This window comes from Pinus tabuliformis, chromosome 7 (genome assembly GCF_031772625.1).
Source record: "Pinus tabuliformis cultivar Carrire ecotype Pingquan chromosome 7, CPIR1, whole genome shotgun sequence".
Taxonomy (NCBI): domain Eukaryota; kingdom Viridiplantae; phylum Streptophyta; class Pinopsida; order Pinales; family Pinaceae; genus Pinus; species Pinus tabuliformis.
Genome location: NC_142293.1, coordinates 1,647,902,410 through 1,647,912,321, shown reverse-complemented (window position 1 = coordinate 1,647,912,321; position 9,912 = coordinate 1,647,902,410). Strand labels below are relative to the sequence as shown.

The window sequence follows — 9,912 nt, the reverse complement described above, 5'->3', positions numbered from 1 at the left end:
AAGCTTCTCCAATAATTAACCTATGGTCTCAAGACTAGGCCACATGCACAAAAAGGGGCTAAGTGTACAAGATCATAGCATTGTTAAAATTAATGTCTAAATTTAAATTTGTAGCATATTTTAGTCAAGGAGCACAATGAAATGGGAATCTTGTGAGGACCAAAATTTTTTATGCTAGTCCAAAAATTTATTGCAAAGAAAATAGAGAGAGGGTTGTTGGATTATATTGTAGGAAGTAAGTGAAGGATCATGTCGAATAGTAAAGAAATTAATGGAGGAATTCCTCGAGTTGTGTAGGCAGTAATGGAATTCAAATCTCAAGTAGATAAATCGACACCGAAGTACCTCTTATGTCATGAAGGATTTAATGGAGGTATTCCTCAGGCTGTGTAGGTTGGTAATGAAGATCTTCTTGAGCTTTGTGAATGTATAACAATTTAGTGCTAGACAGAGTGAGCCATACCAAAGTCTTTCTTTGATCCTTATGAGAATACTACAGCTCCACCTCGAGCCATGGGTAATTCACTACGGTCCCTTTCTTGAGCTACGAGAATATCGTTGGTGTTTCTCTCTGTGTGAATGAAGAATTGACTTGCAGATGTTGTTTGTATGTGTCTTGTGAATGGAGTGCGTTGATGAGCTATTGAAGTGTGTGTTGCTGCTATAGAGTGAAATCTAAACGCATCTCGAGAAAGTGAAGGAGTGCACTTATTTGAGCATCGTTGTGAGGATATGTGCAGCAGAGTGGGGGTAATTGCTTGCACTAAATGTATTGATTTCAGTGTAATGCTTATTTCTAATCTTGTTTGATTTCTTACACTACATGCATTGAATTTAGTGTAGATGTTGATTTATGATTTGATGTAACTAGATGTACATTAATTTCAAAGTAATTAGATTAATAGTGTGTTTTGATTTTAGTTGGTCGAGTCCCTATCATTAAAGCACATTTTCTATTTAGAGGTCATAAGTTCAATCTATTGACACCCTCAGGGCCAGGCTCTGTGGTTGAGTTGGTGAGAAGCTATCCCTTTGGCTAATTTTCCTTGTGCAAATATTTTGTGGACGCAGTAATCACTGATCTTCGGGTTCCATGAAACACATTTTTTCTAGCCCTAAAACTTATCTCAATTTGTTGAGTCCTCGTCGTTAAAGCACCTTTGGTATTGAGAGGTCATGGGTTCAATTCTCTTGACACCCTCTAGATCAACCTTTGTGTTGAGCCAATAAGAATTGATCCCTTCAAGTCGATCTACCAAGTACAAATATTCTATAGACATAATGGTCATCAATCTCTGGGGTCCATGTAGCCCATATATATATATTAGAGATTAAAGTATTTAGTTATAGTTATATCATAAACCAATTAATATAGATATAATTCTAAATACTTTAATCTCCAATATTATATAATTTAATTTTAATAAATTTGAAATATAATTAATATCATAATCTTCTTACCTTAATAAAAAATTAATTCGTAATAAATAATTTATTTAGTTTTTATTTCTTTATCTTTCAACCATAATCCTCTTACATATTTTACTAAGATCTTCCAAGAATATATAAAGAGCATTCCATTAACATCTTAAAGTTTCAAATTTCCCCAAAACTTATCTACTAATCTACATAAATATACCCATTGGTTTATGTTAGTGTACCCTGAATCTTGTGCCAATCAAATAACTCCAGAATATAATATTATTTTTTTATTTTAAAAATTCATAACTTTTATTTTATTAGTTAATTATCATTTTATTTAGTAATTCATTTTACAACATTAAAATTATTAGAGGAAATCGTTTTTACCAGGTTAAATTAGAAAATACAATTTCTAATAAAATTGTAATTTATTCTTGTTTAAAATGCAATTTTAATACATTAATAGATTCAAATACTAAAAAACTGATATCAAAATTGAATCTCTCTACTCATGTTCGATCAGTGTTTTATTGGATGTCTGTTCAGTGTTTTATTGGATGTCTGTTCGGAGACATCCGATAAAATTGAAACGATACAGAAAAGATTAGCCTGGCCCCTGAGCAAGGATGGTCTAAATTTTTAGTGCTGAAAAATAAATATATACTAATACAATTTCATTTCTACAAATTCAAGACTCTTGCCGTACAAAATCTTCCGTTATCACCGTGCTCTTTGATTTCAAGTTCACAGTCCTCTTTGATTTCAAGTTCACAGATGGCAGGAAAAGCGGGGCAGAGGCCATCCATGAGCTCGCTGTTGCTCAGGCTCCGCTCTTCTGCTATTGGAAACAGCATTTTCTCGCAAGGCCGCCGCCTTCCCACACATACCCTCTGCGGAGGGGCGATTTCCATCCACTTTATGTCCCCTGCCGCGGTCTTCGAAATGGCCATTACCAGAGTCAAAATCTGGCAGGAAAATACAATCTTAAAATCAAATCCTTTTGAGACACAAAATCCTAAGGGAACTCTTTAGCAAATTCCAATACGGGGCTCTACGTAAAATGTTTTTAATAACAGAAATTGCTTGCAGAGCACGCAAATCAGAAATCTGTGAGCGGAATTTGAGCTGTGATTTCCACGAAGCCTCGTGCTGACTGCGATGCGCTGTACTTTGAATTTGAAGGACCGGAGGGTCACGGGTGGGTTAAGCGTGAAGATAAGATAACTTGTACTTTCCCTGAATTGATGCGGTTTGTCAGCATTGACCATTCTCTTGTCGTGGCACGTGGATTTTCTTAAACAAATTAAAATAAGGTTAACTTGGTAATCCATAACACTGCGAGAAATTTTAAAATAATTTTTGTGGTGTTACTTTCGACTTTCAAGACTAAGTTCCCTATAAAATAATGTTAATAATGTTGAACGATTTATATGGCATTGAGATCCGAAAATGTCAACATGACAATGAGAGAATGGTACCAACTTCGAGATTGCCACTACCTTTCTTGTTCGTTAAGCCAAAGTAAGAGCACTATTTAAATTATAATCTATAGAGTACCCCTATCTTCACCACATAATATGACATTTTTATGTCACATGGAAAATGACAAACATGCACTATACATTGTCTTCTTCTAGATAATCTAAAGAAAGGGACCTTACAAAATTTCAAGAGGCATGTCGTTTAGATTGTATTGGGGTCCCATAGGTGTCATTGGATAGAATCAATAAGTGTAAGGTTCAAGCTTTACCAAGCATATTTTAGAGTGTGTAGTAAATTTGTCACTATGAAATTGATTGGATTTATATTTTACATAAATTATTTTATTCGAGATAATTTTTGAAAAATATTTTATTTTTATTACAAATTAAAATAAAGGAAGAAAAATCTGCTTGGGATAACTCAAGTGGCAATGGCCATAGAATGAAGTCTCATTGAACTGGAGATGTTGGGTTCGAATCTTGTACTACCCTCCCCCATTGCGGGGTGAATAATGGACATGTAAAATTGAAAATAAGAAAAAATGATAATATTTTTTATGAGTAGGTTAAGTTTGTTAAAGATAAATGAAAATAGAAATGTGAGAAATTACAATCAACAAAGAGGAAATAGAAATAATTTAGGATGGAAATAGTGAAAAGATGGGTGAACAAGCATGGTATCATGGTATCGAAAGAAGAAGAAAAAGAGAAAAGACTGAAAGTTTTTAGAAACCAAAAATTGGAAGATGCAACGAAGAGAACAAGGTGGAAAGGTTTTCATGGAATAGATCTTAAGTAGAGAAAATCACCGAGGCTTGAGAAGAAGAATGAAGCTATTTTGGCACAAAATCTCTAAATAGATATTGCAGAATATAAATACAAGTTTGTGAGCAATGATATGACATCAATAGGGGATTTCAAAGGTTGGAATAATATAGGTTATCATAGGGTCATTATGAAGAGTGATTAGGGTAAAGGAAATGAGGGTTGAAAGGAGGGAAATTGTTAGAGGAGGCATGTGTTAACATATAGGAGTTCTGAGTGCTAAGTGGTAAAATGTTATGCCATAAGAATTGTCAAAGGGTCATAATGAGAACCTAATATGCACCATAGTCAATGAGATATCAAATATCAAGACTCCATTGAAGAAGGCAATTCTAAATAAAAAGAAGTTTTGGAAAATAATGATTGATGCCTTAGAGGCAATAAAACATGAATAATAATAAGTGAAGGATGATTGGGATTATCAAACAATTTCAATGGCCAACACTCCAAATGGAGTTTGTAAAAGTGAAAAAAAAATTACAAAAGGAGAAGCAAAGGACAATTATGGAGAAAAGAAGAAAAATAAATGGATTACTCCTAATGAGTAACATGAGTCACGGGAATTATTAACATTGTGGAAAATGAAACTCTAAGAAATTAATAAGCCATGAATGATGTGGTGGGGAAGTGGAACAATTAAGCTCATGGAGAGAAGAGAGAAGGCCAATAATAGGTCATAGAAAAATGTTAGTGTAATACCCTCCTCCCACATCTACCCAAGCAACCGGCCAGCCGAAGTAAACATGTGACAAGAGGCCACTATGATATGATTTGGCCTCCTAAGTCACGTTAAGGAAGTGGAATCAACATAAACACACCATACAAACATTTAACGTCAGCATTAGGACCCTCAGGAACCAATCCAACCTTTCTACTAACCAGCCCTGGGTCGCACTGAGCTTTTGGACCACTTGACCTCTGGACGCTCTCATGCTATGGACATGCTAGTGTCCAGGGACCTCTGGACGCTCTCACATTCCTGCAAGCCAGTGTCCAGGGACTCTTTTTGTCAGTGTTGTGCCAACGTCCCCAGGATTTGAGCCACTTTTTTAGGCCCAGAGCCTAGGACACTGCCCAGAATTGAATCATAGCTCCAAAACAATAAAATAAAAAGGAAATGGCAGTAGAAATGCAAGCACTTGAATGAGACCTTTACTGGACCCCTACTAGCCATGACATACATTTCGTCAAACATATCACGAATATCTAATCCACAGGTGTAAATAACAGATTTAAGCATAGGGGTCTCATACTTAACTGAGAATCGCTAAGTAGCATTGATGCCTCAACACATAAACTGCCATTTCATCCATTAGGTCATATATACATTGTTCATTCATTTACAAGTAAAAACATTATGAGAGCCATACATAGCTACTGTCATAAAACACATACATAACGAGCATAAATACCAATGAAATCACAGCTATATAACCACATATATTTTAGTATAATACTCACAGAAATACAAGGAGAAATAACCTCATATTGATGATGCAAAATCCATACCCAGGATAGCACTTCCACGTTCCACCCTGTTATCGGGAAATCTAGTGTCTATTCAGAGCTGCTAATCCCACTAAGACGGGTAGCTATATTAGAAACAAACAGATTAAAGTTACTTGTTTTTCCTTGAGAGAGAGATGGGAAAGAAGCAGAGAGTACCAACCTCAGTCTTCCACTTGGCTCCTTGCTTGTTTCCTTTCCCCTTTGACAGAATCGTGCCACTGCTTCCTTACTTGTCCAGCTTCAAAGAGCACCTGTAGATTCACAGCAACATAATACCATCAAAGCATAGAGATCTTTCACTGTAAACAATATAAGATCAGATATATATTGACCATACAAATGCATATAACAAACACAATATTCAGGGATACACAAGAATATGGAGGAAAACTCAAATAACTTTATTAGTAAAAGTCATAGAAGAGAGGATTACAACCACTTGGTCTGAGCCAGCGCCATCCTCCGAGCTTGAAACCCCTCTTCACCTCACATAAAGCAAGATCACCCAACAATGTCTTCAAGGAGAAACCAGTAGCACCTCTTTGCAAATTACCAAAGTGTGAAGGTATTGTAGCGGATGAGACACAAGTTGGGTAGGTGAATTCTCTGAGCGACTTATCTTGAACATATCGGTGACACTGAAATGGATTGGTAGTGTTAACCCCAAAAGTGGATGGTACGGTGGACCAATGGTGATATGACCGGTGAACGGAATAACCCAACCCGACTCAATCATGGTGATGGAGTGAAAGTGTCATGTTCAAGAGCGACCTACTACCAATAAATTTTCTTTAAGTTTTCTTCCCAATTTTCCTTAGTCATTTCTAACCAATACCTCTTTATTGTTTTCAAGCTTGAGGAGGATAACATATGCTTGTTCTATAATTTGCCCGAACGCTATGTTTTAACGAGCCTAGCAACAGTGAAACTCGCTCTTGTCTGGATGGACAAGTTTGTCGCTATTGTTTTAACGAGTTTAACGACAAGGATAACTCGGTATTTTTCAATTTTAGAGAGTCTGAAAAAAGACAGAAAGAAGACTCCAATATTCCTTTTTTGTAATATAATCCCTTAAGTCTGAAAAAGTATAAAACAATGCGAAAGGGATGACTTTTCGATAGTTTTAATGAGCTGAACAAGACAAACGCTCGATCTTTTTGTGTAATAATCCCTCAGGTCCAAAAAGATTAAAATCTAGAGGAGGGATAGCACTTCCAATCACTTTAACGAGCTGGAGAGGCCAATCGCTCGACAATATTTTCATAATTTACGAGTCAGATCAAAAGAGCTTAAAGGAGACTTGTTTTTTGAGGAACGAGTGATGTTTTCAGATAGCAGATGGTTCTAGGTAAGGTTTAGAACTTTCCAATCACGACAGTGTACAAAGGTGGCTAATAGGATCACTTGTTGCAGTTGTTCCTCAAAAGGGGTAAACAATCAAATGGATGCGAATGATTGGCAACAATAGAGTGGAGGTGATGGTAAGAACACGACTAAGGCTCAGAAGCTGACGAAAATACATTCACAATGGTTATTTACTGGAGGTGGGTTCATTTTTTAATGAGCTTAAACTTTGGTGGAACATATGCTCATTGCCAGGTTTAATTTTTAACGAGCTTGAACTTCGCGTAAAATTGCTCGTGCTAGTCGTATAATAAGGATGTCACATTGATAGGTTCATTTTTTAGGGAGCTTGCACCATTCGAAATTATGCTCCGACTCCTTTTATTATGTAAGCTAGGAACGACCAATCCTACGAGTTTAAAGGGTTAAGAACCTACAAACTAAGAAAATAAATGGTCGCTTTTCACTTTCATGAAAAAAGTTTGCATGCCCCCAGGTATAGCAAAGTAGAGTTTCCAAGGTTACCCCTCAATTTGCAGACAAAACACTTGTTCTGTCGGGAGAGGCCTACCTTTCCAGGTTACCCTTCAATTTGCAGACAAAACATTTGTTCCATCGGGAAAGGCCTACCTTCTCAGGTTACCCTTCAATTTGCAGACGAAACATTTGTTTTATCGGGAAAGGCCTACCTTCTAACAGAGGTATTTTATTCCGGTCTAATCCCATTTTCCTAAATGGACGGGTGTGTCAGACCAGTCATATATCCTCTGTGGAAACCTACCCTATACCTGAAGTTTTCCTGTTGAAGCAGGCCAAGGTGCATGCCCCCTGGGTTTCAGTATTGACCACCGAATCACTCGCGCTCATCAGGTGGACGGACTGGAGATTGATGAGACATTCCTTGTGCAAAAAGACCTGTTAGGGATGGCATTTGACTATTAGCTATGTGTGAACCGGGGAATGAAAGTTGCTCTATGAGCTAGACCACTCTGCCTTCATGTGGAAAACACATTACTCGAAAGAGTGAGGAGACGATGGCTCCCATGCTATAAATGTAGTCGCGCCCAAGGAGTAGATTGTAATCTAAAGGTCCTTGGACTACCATTATGTTCAGATAAACGGTTTTCCTTCTCAAAGTTATAGGCAAATTTGGAAGGATCCCTAACGGTCGACTGGTTCCTTTATCGAAGCCTGTCAGATATCGCATCTCAGGAAAAAGCGATGGCGAACCAAGCGCTTTCCAAGTAGTTGAGGAAAGGATACTCACAGAAGCCCCTTCATCTATGATGGTACCAACCATGACCATTTTGTAAGTTTGCACTATGATTCGAAATGGTACATTAGATGGTAAACGGGGTCTGCCTAGTAGATTCCAATCAAAGGAAACGACTAGGTTTCTTGGAGGTGGGACCGAATAAACGGCCGGATACAACTCTGATGAATTTCCTTCCTGTGGTAAAGGAATGGGCAGATTGCCCCCATACTCATCGGAGTCTATGTCTACGAAAAGAATTTGAACGGTGTCGTTCTCATTCTCTTCGGTGACTGTATCATCTGAAGGTAAATCCTCTGAAGTCAAGATGGGGTCGACTGCCATCTCGACCTGTTGAATTTGGTCTGATGTGGACTCCGAGGGTTTATCTTCAATGATAGGTGCTTCAACCGACTCCAAAGGTGGGTTAGTCGGATTTTCAACTAGCAATGGATTCGGCAAGAGTTTCTTGTACCCAGGAGGGAGTCGCTGCAGTGATACAGGATGACTATCCAAGACTCTTTTAGCTTCGTCCAGGAAGGGACAACGGTGGAGGGCATGATCGCCTTCACACAGTCTACAAGGAAATTTAGATTTTCCTTTTTTTCTGGTGACTTTGCTTTCACTAATTGACGGTGCACTTTCAACATGATCGTCAGAGGTTGATGACACTGGATTGTGCAAGAGGGGAGATCATTCCCTTAGGATCCATGGGATGCAAGGACAATCTTGGTGATAGTGGTCTCCTTTACAGATGACACATGGAGATTTAGGTTTGGACGGTGCAGTGTGTGGATTTTCGCTAGACGATGCCCGGTTGCCCCTTTTCACCGTTGACTCCTTCTTCTTCTTCTCCTTCCTTTTCTTCTTCTTCTCAGTTACTTGGTTTTTAGTTTTACTATGTTTACCAAGCGAAGAGGAAGAAGGAGAGGGATAGACAAACGAAGTAGAAGGTTGGGAGGAAACTCTGGTATCATCTAGTTGCTGATTTGATTGTTCAGGAATTATGGTGCTTTGAACGACAGAGGTCGAGAAAATCCATACCGGCAGGCCAATTGTCAGTCCTAGAAGGGACAATGTGCCCATATGAGGTGCACCAACATCTTCCCAAGAGCAGAAAGGACTAGGATTTCCCCCAAGGGGAAATCCTTGGTTGGTGGACTCCATTTTCTCAACCTAAGACCAACGAGGGAACAGTGATGTTATTCCGATTAAAATAAATTTTAGGCCCTTTGACACAACTTGCTTTTTCACTTTTTAAGAGTCGATAAAAAGCTAAAGATGACTCTAGTCGCCTTCGATTTTTAATGAGCTGAAGTGACAAGTGCTTAGATGGACCTTTTCCTTTAAGGAGTATGAAAAGGAAGGAAAGAGATTGCTCTGGAAATCTAGATAGAGGAATTACCAAACCAATCGCAAAACTGCAGAATACTTTTTACGATACAACAGTCAATCTTCCTGAATGTTGTGTTCACTGCATTGCGATCGATAGGGCAGCAGACACGACTTCCTAAGGATAAAGGATATAGCCTATTGTGGTATCCCAATATATACTCGACGGTACGTGGGAGCACAAGTCCATACTGGCACTTATCGTCTCAAAGAGGAGGAATCACCCAACCTACGATGAAAGAAACAGTTACCAGGCTTTACGACGTCGGAATACGTCTCTAGCCTAGACTTCTAGATGTTGTGCGTTAGGTTCCAAAGCGTTTTTATGTTCATTGAAATTATTTTACAGTTGATATTTCTTAAGAAATTTGCCTTTCAAGTTCACCGCATGATGTAGATATACAATTCCTAAAATGCAATCTAAGATGATAAACAGTGGTTTAATCTTCTTTTTGCAATGAAAATAGCTACTAAGGAAAAGAGAAATGAAATCTTTTCAACATAGAGCAGAGAGCACACACTAGATGAATTGTCCTAAATCAAAATCAACAAGCAGTCTAAATGCAAATGCACGTGCATGTATTTGTTTTCCGCTTTCTTAATGTGTGAATGACAAAAAGAATGCTAAGTACAAATCTAAATTATTTCTTCTTTCAAAGCGACAGTACTAACGATTTTCTTTTCAAA

At 38.0% G+C, this 9,912-nt stretch overlaps 1 non-coding gene across 1 annotated transcript; it reads left to right on the top strand.

Annotated features, from left to right (window-relative positions):
* Nucleotides 1-1,981: 1,981 nt before the first annotated feature.
* Nucleotides 1,982-2,084, top strand: LOC149254723 (U6 spliceosomal RNA). The gene has a single exon (XR_016267608.1). It is a non-coding gene; the product is annotated as a U6 spliceosomal RNA (small nuclear RNA).
* The last annotated feature ends 7,828 nt before the right edge of the window (nucleotides 2,085-9,912 follow it).